This window comes from Stigmatopora nigra, unplaced genomic scaffold (assembly GCF_051989575.1).
Source record: "Stigmatopora nigra isolate UIUO_SnigA unplaced genomic scaffold, RoL_Snig_1.1 HiC_scaffold_25, whole genome shotgun sequence".
Taxonomy (NCBI): domain Eukaryota; kingdom Metazoa; phylum Chordata; class Actinopteri; order Syngnathiformes; family Syngnathidae; genus Stigmatopora; species Stigmatopora nigra.
In genome coordinates, this window is record NW_027551604.1 from 2635001 (window position 1) to 2651519 (window position 16519).

At 36.2% G+C, this 16519-nt stretch overlaps 1 protein-coding gene across 1 annotated transcript in view; it reads right to left on the reverse strand.

The window, feature by feature from the left end:
• Positions 1-15703, reverse strand: part of peak1 (pseudopodium-enriched atypical kinase 1) — a 49655-nt gene extending 33952 nt beyond the window's left edge. The window contains exon 1 of the mRNA XM_077711149.1: positions 15499-15703. The gene's annotated coding sequence lies outside the window, so the exon portion shown is untranslated. The remainder of the gene's footprint in view (positions 1-15498) is intronic.
• Between the last annotated feature and the right edge of the window lie 816 nt (positions 15704-16519).

Sequence of the window (16519 nt, forward strand, 5' to 3'; positions counted from 1 at the left end):
TGTATTCAAAAACCCGATTTTAAATGAGTTGTCAGTTAATAAATTATTGATGACGACGATGTGTAGAAGTCTGCCAAATTAGAGTTTGTCTCAAGTTAGTCCTTGCCTTAAAATGATCCCTTCAGGCAATCTGCTTTTTCTCTCTTCGAGACAAACACAGTCTTAAAACAGAGACAAGAAAGCAGACTATATAAGGAATTGTTGGTGTTGTGCACAGCCGGTGGTTCACAACTCATAAGAGCTAACCATTGAGTTTACATTGAAAGACTACTACTTCTATTTTGTTTGTTTTAAAAAGGTACAGCGTGACTCCGCTACAGGGAGTCGTAAGTACATGTTAAGTGTGTAACAAGAAGTACTACCAAGGATAATCACGACAATCTAAGTGGGATTCCTTTCTGGCAAAAGCAAGCAGAGGTTTAGTTATCCGTTGTTGAGTCTTAGGTTTTTTACAAGAAGGAATTGACCTCCATCATTGGGAACGAGATGTGACCGGACGTTTGGTCGCTGGTCTTTTGGTCGCCGGTCAAATGTACTTGGATATTAAACAGTACTTAGATATTAGACAGTGCTTAGATATTAAACAGTGCTTAGATATTAAACAGTGCTTAGATATTAAACAATACTTAGATATTAAACAGTACTTATATATAAAACAGTACTTATATATAAAACAGTACTTGGATATTAAACAGTACTTAGATATAAAAAAGTACTTGGATATGAAACAGTACTTAGATAATAAACAGTACTTAGATATTAAACAGTACTTAGATATTAAACACCACTTAGATATTAAACTGTACTTAGATATTAAACTGTACTTAGATATTAAACTGTACTTAGATATGAAACAGTACTTAGATATGGAACAGTACTTAGATATTAAACAGTACTTAGATACGAAACAGCACTTAGATATTAAACAGTACTTAGATAATAAACAGTACTTAGATAATAAACAGTACTTAGATATTAAACAGTACTTAGATATTAAACAGTACTTAGATATTAAACAGTACTTAGATATTAAACAGTACTTAGATATTAAACTGTACTTAGATATTAAACTGTACTTAGATATTAAACTGTACTTAGATATTAAACTGTACTTAGATATTAAACAGTACTTAGATATGAAACAGCACTTAGATATTAAACAGTACTTAGATATGAAACAGTACCTAAAATATTAAAATAAATAAATATTGTTTTAGATCTACTAAAAAAACTGAATATTCAGAGCTTTTAATCCAGTTCTTTTAATCCATTTATACAAAAAAACCCTAAATATTATATCTAAAATGGTCCGGCCCACATGATATCGAGTTGACGTTAACGCAGCCCAAACTGAGTATCAAAACTAATCGAGGGCCCGCCAAACCATCCAAAAGTGAACATAAGAGTTATCGAAGAATGAGCTTGCACGTGATATTGCATGAGAAGTGCAAAGTGGAGTGCAAGGCGTTGAGAATGATGTCATTATTATTGTTTGTCTTCGAGCCAAGGCGGAAAAAGCATCGGACGGACGGCTGGGATGGCATTTAGATGCCATCACATTCTATATTTAAATATGCTTCTGCACTTGCACAGGAAAGAGTTTAGGCAACATGTTACTTCATATCTTGCAACTTGTTATGTTTAGTGTGAAATGCGAAAAGAAGTGTGTTTGAATAAAATTCAGAAAATAAAAAAAATCACGAAAATAACAAGGACTTAGAAATAAGTAATAAAACCAAAGCTGATGGGATAATATGCGGAAATGAGGAATATGGAATATGATATGAAGAAAACAATGTAGACGATTCGACAATGATTCACAAGCACACAGGGTTTAAATAGACAGACAATGGTTGATTATAAAGTACAACCAACTAACCCGAAAACTGAGATTTTAGGATTGGAGTACAAGAACAGAAGAGACACTGACAAAAACTGATGTTAAAAAAAACTCCATTAAAAAATATGTCAATTTGTTGTTGTTGATCTTCATATAGACAGCAATTTGATTCAGTTTTTTGGTATATTAATTTTAGAAAAAAGGTTGAGATATTCTACAAAAAATGTTTGACTTTTCAGGTCACCAATTTTGGTTTTGGTCGATTTGCAAAAAAATTTCAGTTGCATCTTAGGGGGATATTATTTAAAAAAAAATGGTTCAGATATGCTACAAAAATGTCTTTTCAGGATGCCAATTTTGGTTTTGGTCGATTTGCCTATAGAATTTTCAGTAGCATTTTTGGTATATTAAGTTAAAAAAAGGTTCAGATATTGTACAAAAATGCTCAATTTTTTTAGGTCCCAAATTTTGTTTACAATCGACTAGCAAAAAAAAATTCTGTTGCTTTTTTGGTATATTAATTCGAAAAAAAACCGTTCAGATATGCTACAAAAATGTTCGACTTTTCAGGACCCCAATTTTGGTTTTGGTCGATTTGCCCTTAGAATTTTCAGTTGCATTTTTGGTATATTTATTTAAAAAAGGTTCAGAATTGCTACAAAAATGCACAACTTTTCAGTTCCCCAATTTTGGTTATGGTCAATTTGCAAATAATTTTCAGTTGCTTTTTTTTGTATATTAATTTAAAAAAAGGTTCAGATATTCTACAAAAATGTTCAACTTTTCAGTTCCCCAATTTTGGTTATGGTCAATTTGCAAATAATTTTCAGTTGCTTTTTTTTGTATATTAATTTTAAAAAAGGTTCAGATATTCTACAAAAATGGTCGACTTTTCAAGACCCCAATTTTGGTTACGCTCAATTTGCCTTTAGAATTTTCAGTTGCATTTTTGGTATATTAATTTTAAACAACTTTCACATATGCTACAAAAATGTTCAACTTTTCAGAACCCCAAATTTTGGTTATGATCAATTTGCAAAAAAAAATTCAGTTGCATATTTTTTGTATATTAATTTAAAAAAGGTTTAGACATGCTCCAAAAACTTTCAAGACTTTTCAAGACCCAATTTTTGCTTACCTTCGATTTGCAAAAAAACTTTGTTTGTTTTTTTGCTGAGAAAAAAAACCCCAGAATGTAAATGGATCAACTGAGAACTGCAAACCAGATCAAGTGGGAATACTAAGCTCATTATTGTGGTGTCTGTTCTCAGTGAAATCTAGGTTGGCACAAATTACAGACTAACTAACCCATAATGAGAAACCCAAGTGGGTACAGCGCGAGTTTCACAGAGTCGCCATTGAGATCGTCCGGTAGATAACGAGGTGAGGGAGTAACTCAAAACCCAGAAATCTCCCGAGGATCATGCGCAAGCACCCTGGGGAGACCTTTAAACATTTCAAAGGGCATTCATGTTATATTACAACTCTAGGGGGGGGGGGATAACAGAGCCTCAGCATGGAGCTATCTATGACCTGCTTGGAGGTCTTCAAAAAACAAGGACTACCATCGTTTTTTGCATATTTGTTACACAAAAAATGATGACTGAATCGAGGGTACGGCTTATATGCGCATAATTAGACTTGACATGCATGAAAAAGTGTCGATTTCTTGGATGTGTGTTGATTAAACTCATATAATCATTGAAAAGAACACAATTGACGACAATTAATAGTTTGTTGCTCCAAAATATGATGACTGAATCGAGGTGTACGGCTTATATGCGCATAAATTAGACTTGACAAGGACATAAAAGCATTGATTTCTTGGATGTGTGTTGATTAAACTCATATAATCATCGATAAGAACACAATTAATGCCAATTAAAATGTATACGCCATAGTTCTTGCTAAAAAAATGATACATGAATCAAGGGTGCGGCTTATATGCGCATAAATCAGTACTTCCGAAATACTGTTTGTAATAAGGAGCTCTTTTTAAAGTAAAATGATATTAGAGAGTGGAAAAAAAACGAGTTTTGGGACATTAGGGGCCCTCTTAGAGCTGTAAATTCTCAATAATAATGAGTATATTTTTGGCAGAAAAAAGGGGACAGGCTTATACTACTACACTAATACAAAAATATTATAAAATATACAAAAAGATGAGTTGATAAGCTCATAAAATCATTGATAAAAACACAACTGATGGCAATTTAAAAATAAACGCCATAGTTGTCAATCAAAAAAATTAAAGAGTGGAAAAATAACGAGTTTTGGGACACTAGCTGCCCTCTTAGAACTCTATATTTTTTTGCAGAAAAAAGGGGACAGGCTTATACTACACTAATATAAAAATATTATAAAATATACAAAAAGATGTGTTGATAAGCTCATAAGATCATTAATAAAAACACAACTGACGTCAATTTAAAAATAAACGCCATAGTTGACAATCAAAAAAATTAAAGAGTGGAAAAATAACGAGTTTTGGGACACTAGCTGCCCTCTTAGAACTCTATATTTTTTTGCAGAAAAAAGGGGACAGGCTTATACTACTACACTAATACAAAAATATTATAAAATATGCAAAAATGTGTTGATAAGCTCATAAGATCATTAATAAAAACACAACTGATGCCAATTTAAAAATAAACGCCATAGTTGTCAATCAAAAAAATTAAAGAGTGAAAAAATAAATTTTTTTGGGACACTAGTTGCCCTCTTAGAACTCTATATTTTTTGCAGAAGAAAGGGGACAGGCTTATACTACTATACTAATACAAAAATATTATAAAATATACAAAAAACTGTGTTGATAAGCTTATAAGATCATTGATAAAAACACAATTGACGCCATTTAAAAATAAAACGCCATAATTGTCACTCAAAAAAACATGACTGAATCAAGGGTACGGCTTATATGCGCATAAATAAGTATCTCAAAAATATCATGTGCGATGATTTTGCTTAAAATTTTCCCTTCAAAATAACACATTTGTACTCCCTATTAAAACCATGAATATGGAGGTGAAAATTATGAATCAAGGTGCGGCTTATACGAGAGAAATTGTAAAATTCAACGATTTTAAGGCCATTTTAAGGGTGCGACTTATACTCAGTGGTGGCTTATATGCAAGAAAATACGGTAAGTTATTGGGAAATCGGACGGAAATTTGTTTATTACACAATAGCTCACATATGTACGTATACTGATAATGTTGGAATACAATGACACAATTGAAATACTGCGTTAGCGTTAGCATTTAGCATCCCGTGTGGGGATCATGCTGAGCTGGAAGCTAGCCCAGAAGTCTTTAGCTAAGGTTCGCCAAAAAAAAAAATAGAAAACGATAGTGAAAGAATCCCAAAGGCTTAAGAAGAGATAAAAAGCTATTCACACTCATGGATCATTGCCATTACTTTACTCTTCACCTTGAAAAATGAAGGTCTGCATTTAATTAGACTAAAAGCATAAATATATATATAAATATTCATTATGAAACTATGAAGGGCAAAAAAGAAAACCCGGAAACATGTACAAAATGTGTCTGATGTGTTTGCGGTAGTTGTAATTAGGTTTTATGTCTCTGAAGTATTACATAATTTTGCCACAAAAGTGTTTAATTAAAGTTATCACAATGATGTAAAATGGATTAATAAGCGTGTCCCCATTTTTGTGGCATGCTTAAGTATGAGTTTAATTTTTGCTGTAAATGAAATTATCTTGTAAAAGCTAATAAAATGCTTTAGATGGGTTAAAGTGGGCGGAACTTGTTTAATTGAGGATCGAAGAAATATGGAATATGGAAATGACCTTTTTTTTACTTCTGTCCTGATATATATAATTATATATATTTTTTGCATGTTACCTGATTTGGAGAATTCGCAGATAAACAGAAAATGTATTTAATTTAATTAAAAAAGCCCATCCAAAACTAAAAATGCCATTGCAAAATTATGATCATATAAAAAGGTGAGTTCAAAAAAGCAGAAAAAATATCGTACATCTATAGATTTATTTTTTATATAAATGGATTTAAAGAACTGGATTAAAAAACCCTGAATATTCAGTTTTTTTATAGATTTAAAACAATGTTTATTTTAGCTTTTTTTTTAAATATATTTTTAGATCTTAGAAAATTATTTTTGAGCTAAAAATTCAGAAAATGTAGATTTTTTTTATAAATGGATTAAAGATGAGGATTAAAATCTCGGAATATTCAGTTTTTTATAGAACTAAAAAATGTTTATTTTAGCTTTTTTTTAAATATATATTTTTAGATTCTACAAAATAATTTCTGAAATAAAAAAACAGAAAAAAATGATTAAAAAATGACAATTATTGATTTAAATGGGGGAAAAAATCTGGAAATTTAACATACATCTATACTCTTGATTTTAATTTGATCCTAAAACAGAAAGTCGGCACTCATGATTTACTTTCCCGGGCCACACAAAATGATGCGGCGGGCCAGATTTGGCCCCCGGGCCGCCACTTTGACATGCATGATAGATGTACATGCATGCAATGTCACCAATGTTACAATTTGTATTTCTACGTATTGACTTGCCAGCCACATGCATGTGGGTTTGTTGTTGTCTAGCCCACTGTTCCTGTCAGTCAGTTTTTGCAGATCCCCTGTGCTTGCATACTGCACCCTCCCCCCCACTAGCAACCCCCTACCCATCACCCTCCTCTCAGCGCCCAGTGGCTGCATGCCAATCTCTGGGCAGGACACCCGACCTGCCACCACAACAACATATTTTAGCCGCAGTAGCCCGATTGACCAAATCTCCAAAGCGCAAATGCTAAATTAAGTCCGACATTAATTTATGCGGAAGGCTCAATGTGACACTTAATACCATTCACAGACAGACATGTCATACTTGGCCATTTATCCACAATGGACAATCGTCCCTTCAGCTCGATATAGCTGTTATTTGGGTGCAAAGTGCACTTATTTTCTGAGTACTGGTGGGGAGGTGTTTCCAGGTCATGAACGGACGTTTGGTCGCCGGTCAAATGTACTTAGATATTAAACAGTACTTAGATATTAAACAGTACTTAGATATTAAACAGTACTTAGATATTAAACTGTACTTAGATATAAAACTGTACTTAGATATAAAACTGTACTTAGATATTAAACTCTCTCTCTTAGATATTAAACCCGATAAAATAATATAATTTTGAGAGCTGGTTTCAACAGTAAACTGTCAATCACCATTTGACCAGCGACCAAAAGACATCCGACCAAAAAAGAGGCGACCAAACGTCCGGCGACCAAACATCCGGCGACCAAACCTCCGGCGACCAAACATCCGGCGACCAAACCTCCGGCGACCAAACATCCGGCGACCAAACGTCCGGGCGACCAAACGTCCCGGCGACCAAACGTCCGGGCGACCAAAAGTCCGGCGCCCAGACGTCCGGCGACCAAACGTCCGGCGACCAAACGTCCCGCGACCAAACATCTGGCAACCAAACGTCCGGCGACCAAACGTCTGGCGACCAAAAGACAGGCGACCAAACGTCTGGGCGACCAAACATCCGGTCACAGGTGTTTCCAGGTCAGAGATTTACAGATGAAGTATGTTTATTGACACGTTGTAAAGGGAAAAGACTGGCATTAATTTTGTTGTTTTGTTAGTTTTATTCTAAGTGAATGACATGTTTTTTTTTAAGTACGCAACATGTAGTACTCTTTTATTTATGTATTTTTGCAGTTTTACTTTTAAGTGACCCTGCAGATGGCATAAAAAAAGGGGGAAAACATGGCATATAATTGAGTTTAAAATGGGATTAAAATGTTTTGCTATTAAAGTAAATAATATACAATCAAAAAATCCCCCAAAATATTTGTTTAATTGTATTTTTGGAATACTATAAAATGTGATAAGACACATACAACAAACTGTACTACACAGCCTATAAATGTATGTACACTAATAGAATGTGCATATAGTACTTAAAATGATTCATATTTTGGATTTAACATGACTGATTACATTAAGCTTAAGCAGAATTCAGATGTACGATTAAAAAGTATTATGGAATTAACGTTAATATCTATGCTGTAATTAATTGACTACATGCCAAAATGGCCCAAAAACGGATCTTTTTGACGACATTTTTTTGTTTTCCAATGTTAAAAGTACTTTTTATAGCACACAAAACCAATTTGGAGTGTTTCTCATTTGCGTTTTATAAAGTAATTGCCACAATTGAAAAAACACAAAGTGTGTCAACTGATGAATGAACAAAAATATGCTACGGAGCTTAGCTAATTTCATATTTTATGCTAACAGCAAGTCATCGTGACCTAGTTGAGCGTTATGAAGAGTGGAATGGAGTACTTTGTGTATTTTGCAGTGACAGAAAGAACATTTTATATGAACAGATTTGCAGAAAAAGCACCTAAGCCGCCTCCATCTATCTCATCTGGAATCTTCCCTTTCGGAATTCTATCAAAATGCAAATGAGGAAGCACATGGTTTCTTCTCAGCCAATCTCTAACAAAACCCAAACGCCAGTAAAGTACTTCGTTTTGTTGTTGAATAATGTGATACTCAACATAAATATTGTTAAAGGTTCAAGTTAGCGGAGTTAAATATACAAACGCACACAAAAAGTCCAACTCAATGTTCAACTAGTCCAAATATGGGCAAACTACGGCCCGCGGGCCACATACGGCCCGCTAGGCTTTTTAATCCGGCCCGCCGACGTTTTACTTTACTTTGTACTTTATACTTTTCACTTTAATGATGAGTGATGAGTATGTTAATATTTAAGTACATTTACATTTTTTAAATCAGTGTTTGTTGATGACGGGTGTCAAAGTGGCGGCCCGGGGGCCAAATCTGGCCCCCCGCATCATTTTGTGTGGCCCGAGAAAGTCAATCATGAGTGCCGACTTTCTGTTTTAGGAACAAATTAAAATGAAGAGTATAGATGTAAATTACATTTCTTGATTTTCCCCCTTTTTAATCAATAATTGCCATTTTTTAATCCATTTTTTCTGTGTTTTTAGTTCAAAAATAATTTTGTAAAACCTAAAAATATATTTTAAAAAAAGCTAAAATAAATATTGGTTTAAATCTATAAAAAAACTGAATATTCAGGGCTTTTTAATCCAGTTCTTTTAATCCATTTATACAAAAAAAAATCTAAATATTATATCTAAAATGGTCCGACCCAAGTAAAATCATTTTATACTGACATTCTTTTCATGTAGTGGAATCTATAACCTGCTAAAAAAAATATTTCAATTTTTCATATCAGGCAATACCAGAGTACCCGGAAAAAACCCACTATTACCAGTCACAGATGATGACTATGTCGAATTGTTAGTTATGAAACAAGCTATGAAAACAAGCTTGTCCATTTGAGTCTGTTTTAGTCTATTTTAATGAGCATCTTGAAATGAAAGACCAACAAAAAAATTGCCATGTGACATCAAGATGGTGGGTTAAATTCGTCGTATAATGCAAAAACATTTGTCATACTTAATGCACTTATCTGACCGAGTCTGGAGATGAGTCTTAAAATGAAAATACACTGACAGGCCTCGTTGAGCTTGATGAAATTGAAGCGCCACTGTGATCTCGATCCATTAATCATATTCCTTTCATTGAATCATATTATCCTAAACTAGCACGACACTTCTGAGGGACGCAAAAATCTGGCCTGACAAGTCTGAAGGCAAGACTTTGAAAAAGGCTAAAACCCCCATCTGATTTCATTGCGTCATTCTCAAACACTGACACCCACGTTTCACTTCAATGAACCCTAACCCTGAAAACTGAAAACGAATACATCACTCTCTAAGCAAGATGATGGCGTCTTATTTGCCTAAAAGCGTCAACCAACCATGGCACCAACAAAATTTATGTCAAGACTAGATTACCAAAACAAAACCCACACGGATCCTAACTAGATACGGGTCAGCACAAGATATGATACATATAAAAAAGTGCATCCGTTAACAGTACATATGAAACATAAACAGAAAAAAGGACTAAAGTATTAACATTCTCATCACTCATCATTAAAGTCAAAAGTATAAAGTACAAATTAAAAAGGGATGTATTAAGAAATATTAAAATGTCATTTAAAAAAAGATGGAGGGGCTGTAAAACACGAAAAACAAATAAGAGTGGGCGGAGCTACTGCCACTGGCTTCCACGTGACGGCGCCATCTTGGGGAAAAAAAACATTATTTGGACAATGTCGGCGGGCCGGATTAAAAAACCTAACGGGCCGGATGTGGCCCGCGGGCCGTAGTTTGCCCAGCTTTGTACGAAACAGTACGAGTATTTTGACAACGAATACTAACAAATCTGTCACCCATAAATTTTTCATTTATCCCAACTGCTTTATCCTCACAAGGGGGGTGCTGGAGCCCATCCCTGGGACAACACCCAGAAGCGGTGACCAGCCAATCACAGGGCACAAGGAGACAGACCGCCAATCAATCATAGCTAGGGACAATTTAGAGTGTCCAATCAGCCTATCGTGCATGTCTTTGGAATGTGGGAGGAAACCACAGTACCCGGAAAAAACCCACGTGAGCCAGGGAAGAACATGCAAACTCCACACAGATGGATCAACCTGAATTTTAACCCAGGAAATGAAATACTCGTCCGAGAGCGACAATTGCGTTCAATACAAGAAGATGGGAGGAGTCAAAGTTGGTGTCAAATATCATGCCCATATTCCAGCACTGCGGAATTCCCTTACACACAGGTGTCACCAAAACAAAAATCCAGTCTACCCACCAAGCAAAGCTAGCCTAACACCAGTGAACTCAATTGAGGAAACAAAAAAAAAACACAGTAGACCTGAACTTTGTTACAATGTTGCAAATACTATACCTTTAAATTTCATGTACTGTATTTTCACGACTATAAGGCGCACCGCATTTTAAGGCGCACCGTCAATGAATGACATATTTTATTTTTTTCCATATATAAAGCACACTGGATTTTAAGGTGCCTTGTCTATTTTGGAGAAAATTTAAAACTTTTAAGTGCGCCTAATAGTCGTGAAAATACGGTATATTTCATAAAGAAAATATAAAGTACCTAATAAGTAAAACCTAGCTGACCATTGCCTAGTCATAGCAGAAAAAGTAAGAAAAGTACTACATATGTGAAATTTTCACATCTCATCTCATTTTCTGAACTTCTTTATCCTCATTAGGGACGCAGGGGGGGTGCCGGAGCCAATCCCAGAAGCGAGCAAAAGGAAACAAACAACCACCCACACTCACTCTCTAACTTAAGATCAATTTAAAATGTCCAATTAGCCTAAAAAGCATGTTTTGGAATATTGGAGGAATCCATAGTACCCGGGGAAAACCCACACAGGCCCAGAGAGAACATGCTAACTCGACAAACTGGGACTTGAATCCACGACCCCAAAGATGTGAGGCCGACACCCTAACCACTGGCTCCACAGGACCAAATGTAGAATTTTAGTCCTAATAAAATAAGAACCCTTGAGAAGTCCATAATTCCATCAAAAAAAAAAATCAGGTAGACGATGAGTTTGTTTTTCTTTCTGCTCAAATCTAATCTTTTATTCATGCGTACGACGGGGACAACTGTGAGAGAGCCACTAATAGAATAAATATGAACTGTTTACGACTCCACATCAGAGCAATAATATCAGAGACTAAAATACGCATCTGGTACTGCATTGCAACAGACTGTTTACAATAAGGAGCTCTTTTTAAAGTAAAATGCAATTAGAGAGTGGAAAAATAATGAGTTTTGGGACACTAGATGCCCTCTTAGAGCTGTAAATTCTCAATAATAATCAGTATATTTTTGGCAGAAAAAAGGGGACAGGCTTATACTACTACACCAATACAAAAATATTATAAAATATGCAAAAAGGTGTGTTGATAAGCTCATAAGATCATTAATAAAAACACAATTGATGGTAATTAAAAATTAATGCCATAGTTTTTGCTCAAAAAATGATTAAAACGGCTTATATGCGCATAAATAAGTATCTGACAAATACCATGTGCGATGTTTTTGCTTAAAATTTTACCTTTCAAAATAACATATTTGTACTCCCTATTAAAACCATAAATATGGATGTGAAAATTATGAATCAATGGGCGGCTTATGCGAGGGAAATTGTCAAATTCAACCATTTAAAGGCAATTTTAAGGGTGTGGCTTATACGTGGAGGCGGCTTATATGCGAGAAATTACGGTAAATAACAGAAAATACCCTTATAAGAGACAGAGTGGAGGGAATAACACAATTGACCTTTTTGTGTGAGGGTGAGCGGGTAAGTGAATATGCAGCGTTTTACCTCGATGTCACACCTGTTATGGGTGTGAGGGGGAGAGGTCAGGGGTGAGGGTGTCACATGACACTTGCCACAAAGATTTGCTTCAGAAGCAATGTGCACAAAAACACTTTGTTAACCAACTAATTATTGGCTGTTTGTGAAGGGTGTCAAACATGCTTTTTGGGGAAGGGCGTCAACATGTTCATGGGATATGGGAGGTAGCAGAGTACCCAAAGAAAACCCACACAAGCCCAGGGCGAACACGAAAACCCCACACAGTGAGGACCCACCTGGGATCGAACTCTCAACCCCAGAAAATGATACCGTAGCATGCTTGCTTATGGGAGGAACCAGAGTACCCAAAGAAAACCCACACAATCCCAGGGAGAACATGTAAACCCCACCCAGTGAGGACCAACAAGGGATCGAACCATCAACCGTAGAACCAGCTAGCCTAGCATGCATGTTTATGGAATATGGGAGGAACCAGAGTACCCAAGGAAAACCCACACAAGCCCGGGGCGAACATGCAAACCCCACTCAGTGAGGACCCACCTGGAATCGAACCCTCAACCCCAGAACCAGCTAGCTTAGCATGCATGCTTATGGAATATGGTAGGAACCAGAGTACCCAGAGAAAACCCACACAATCCCGGGGCAAACATGCAAACCCTACACAGTGAAGACCTACCTGGGATCAAACCCTCGACCCTAGAACCAGCTAGCCTAGCATGCATGCTTATGGGGTACGAGAGTAACCAGAGTACCCAGAGAAAACCCACACAAGCCAGGGGCAAACATACAAATCCCACACAGTGAGGACCCACCTGGAATCAAACCCTCAACAACAGAACTAGCTAGCCTAGCATGCATACTTATTGGATATGGGAGGAACCAGAGTAGTACCTGGAGAAAACCCACAAAAATCTGGAGAGAGCATCCCAACCCCACACAGTGAAAACCCACCTGGAATCAAGCCCTCAACCCCAGAACCAGCTAGCCTAGCATCCATGTTTATGCAATATGGCAGGAACCAGAGTACCCAAAGAAAACCCACACAAGCCTGGGCCGAACATGCAAAACCCACACAGTAAGGACCCAACTGGGATCGAACCTTCGACCCCAACACTGCGTTGCCACCGACAAAATCGACAAAAAAAGTGAAAATACACCTGCTTTTTTTCACATGCTAAAATACCCACTAAACATCAGGAATACTGAGCTAGTTTCCCACACTTTAACCACGTAAGGGCAACAAGGCCAGGGTTGTGGCTAAGTACATTCAACCAGTTATCTACAGTACTACTACTACTACTCCAATCTATGTTGTAGTTTAGGCAATAAATGTAATTTTAGCCGTCTCCTTATCTAGCTATTGCAACAGAACGCGGGTAATCCAGCAAAAGGTCGATGGCAAGCAAACATGGAGGTGTAAAGAACACGGGGAAAGAGCCAAGTGACCCGAAGATATCCTACGGTGAAGCGCTGAAAACCCCCGTGACGTAAAAACTCACAGCTGTCACTCAGAGACGCCACAAATCAAATAAAACTCAAAAGATCACCGCAGAGTACAATCTGGCAACCGCTTGCCACTTGGAATGTGGGGCACGTTCCCCTCACAACAATCCAAGAAAACAATCTAACAAGTGTTTGCTTCTCATGGTTTGCCCGGAGAGGGTTGCAAATGTCAGGGGGTAACAATGGCGGACATCTGTAAGTTTTGTTTACGCCACAGGTGTCAAAGTGGCGGCCCGCGGGCCGAATTTGGACCGCCGCATCATTGTGTGCGGCCCGGGAAAGTAAATGATGAGTCTTGACTTTCTGTTTAAGGATCAAATTCAAATGAAGTGTATAGATGTATATTAAATTTCCTGATTTTGCCCCTTTTGAATTAATAATTGTCATTATTTAATCAATTTTTTCCTGTGTTTTTAGTTCAAAAATCAGTTTGTAAAATGTAAAAATATATTCAAAAAAAGCTAAAATAAACATTGTTTTAGATCCATAAAAAATGAATATTCAGGGATTTTAATCCAGTTCTTTAAATCAATTTTTTAAAAAACATCTAAATATTATATCTAAAACTCGGCCGGACCATTTTAGATAAAATATTTATATTTGTTTTATAAATGTTTTTTATAGATCTAAAACAATGTTTATTTTAGCTTTTTTAAAGTTATTTTTAGATTTTACAAAATGATTTTTGAACTAAAAACATGGATAAAAAATGACAATTATTGATTTAAAAGGGAGAAAAATCAGGAAATTTAATATATATCTATACCCTTCATTTGAATTTGATCCTAAAACAGAAACTCAGCACTCATGATTTTCTTTCCCGGGCCACACAAAATGATGCGGCGGCCCAGATTTGGCCCCCGGGCCGCCACTTTGACACATGCTCAACACTAAGAACCTGGAATCAAACCCTGGACCTCAGAAATCTGAGCCTGATCTGCTAACCACTGCTAGATTATGAATTACTTCTTCCATTTCACACTTGAAGGATAGGAGTGGCGGGTGGATAAGTGGTTAGCCCATTGGCCTTGCAGTGGGGGATTTGGGATCAAATCCAAGTTGGTCCATATTCTTGCCAAGCTTGCTTGGGTTTTCTCTGGGTACTCCTTCATTCCAAAGACATGCATGATAGTCTGATTGGACGCTCTAAATTGAGTGTAAGTGTCAATATTTGTTTTTCTCCTTCTGCCCTGTGATTGGCTGTCCACCCATTCTAGCCCAAAGTCAGCTGAGATAGACTCCAGCACCCCCTGCGACCCTAGTGAGGATAAACCGAAGATGAGATGAGACCTAAAGAATGCCCAGATCTTTTACCGACCTACATATGTATTTTTTTATTCATATTTTTTATTTATTGCTAAAAAAGGGGGGTAAATATCCATCCTCCCAGTTGGAATTCCTAGCCAATCTCCAAGGGAACACAATGCAGAAAAGAATAATAAGACAAAATGTTATGTTTTACTGCCAGAAAAAACCCTCAAAAGACCCACTGGAAGATCAGTTTGTTCCGAGGTAGTTTTAACCCAGCAACGCTTCGATACAACTTGGAAGTTTCCACCCAAATAAAAGCCAAAAAGACTCGACAGCCAGCCCCCGAGGCGCTTGGTATCTCACGGCCGTCTGGCACGCACTGCTTGACCGTAAAGTGGAGACGTCACGTCGCTCTCCTTCTCGGTCCTCCACACGAGGACTTCCAAACGGATCCAAGCCAGCAAAATGTAGACATTTCATCGCGATGAAAAGTAGAAGTTAAGACGCCGGAGAAGAAACAAACGGGCGAGGCGACTTGTGTCCCGTTGTTTCTTTCGGAAGGCTAACTTTCTCTTCTTACCTTTTTTCTTTCCTTTCTCGACGTTCCAAACAGCCCACGTCGCGTTAAAAATAAGCCGCGTGGAAAGACGTCATTCGCCGCCACACTCCGAGTCCTGATTGCCGATTACAAAAGAGCTTGGCCGGCTTCTTCGTCCAAGGACCTTCCGATCGTCTCGCTCTCTCTCTCCGGCGTGGCTCCACACAACTGCCGCTGCATTCCCTCCGGCTCCAGCACCCCTCCACCACCACCACCACCGCCTCCTCCTCTTCACCAGTTTGTCGCGGGAGCGCGCATACTAAAATCGAGGGCTGGCCACGGGGAGCCTCGTGAACGCGCAATTTGTATTGTGGAGTGTAAATTAATATATATAATATATGTCATATATATTATATATTATTTTGCTATAGTATAGCAAAAATATATATAATATATATATTATATATACTATTTTGCTATAGTATAGCAAAAATATATATAATATATATGTCATATATATTATATATATTATTTTGCTATAGTATAGCAAAAAATATACATATATATATGTCATATATGTTATACATATTATTTTGCTACAGTATAGCAAAATATATATATATATATATATATATATATATATATATATATATATATATATATATATATATATATATATATATATATATATATATATATATATATATATATATATATATATATATATATATATATATATACATACATATACATATATATACATATACATATACATATATATATATATATATATATATATATATATATATATATATATATATATATATATATATATATATATATATATATATATATATATATATATATATATATATATATATATATATATATATATAAGAACTTTTATAACAAGAGCTTTATAAACCATTGTAAATATTCCCTTTTATCCATTCTACTTCATACTCAGATTAAAATACACTTTTTTTCTGAACCTCAAGATTTCGAAGGGGGTGCTGGAGCCTATCCCAGCTAACATACAGGGGACACCCTGAAATAGTGGCTA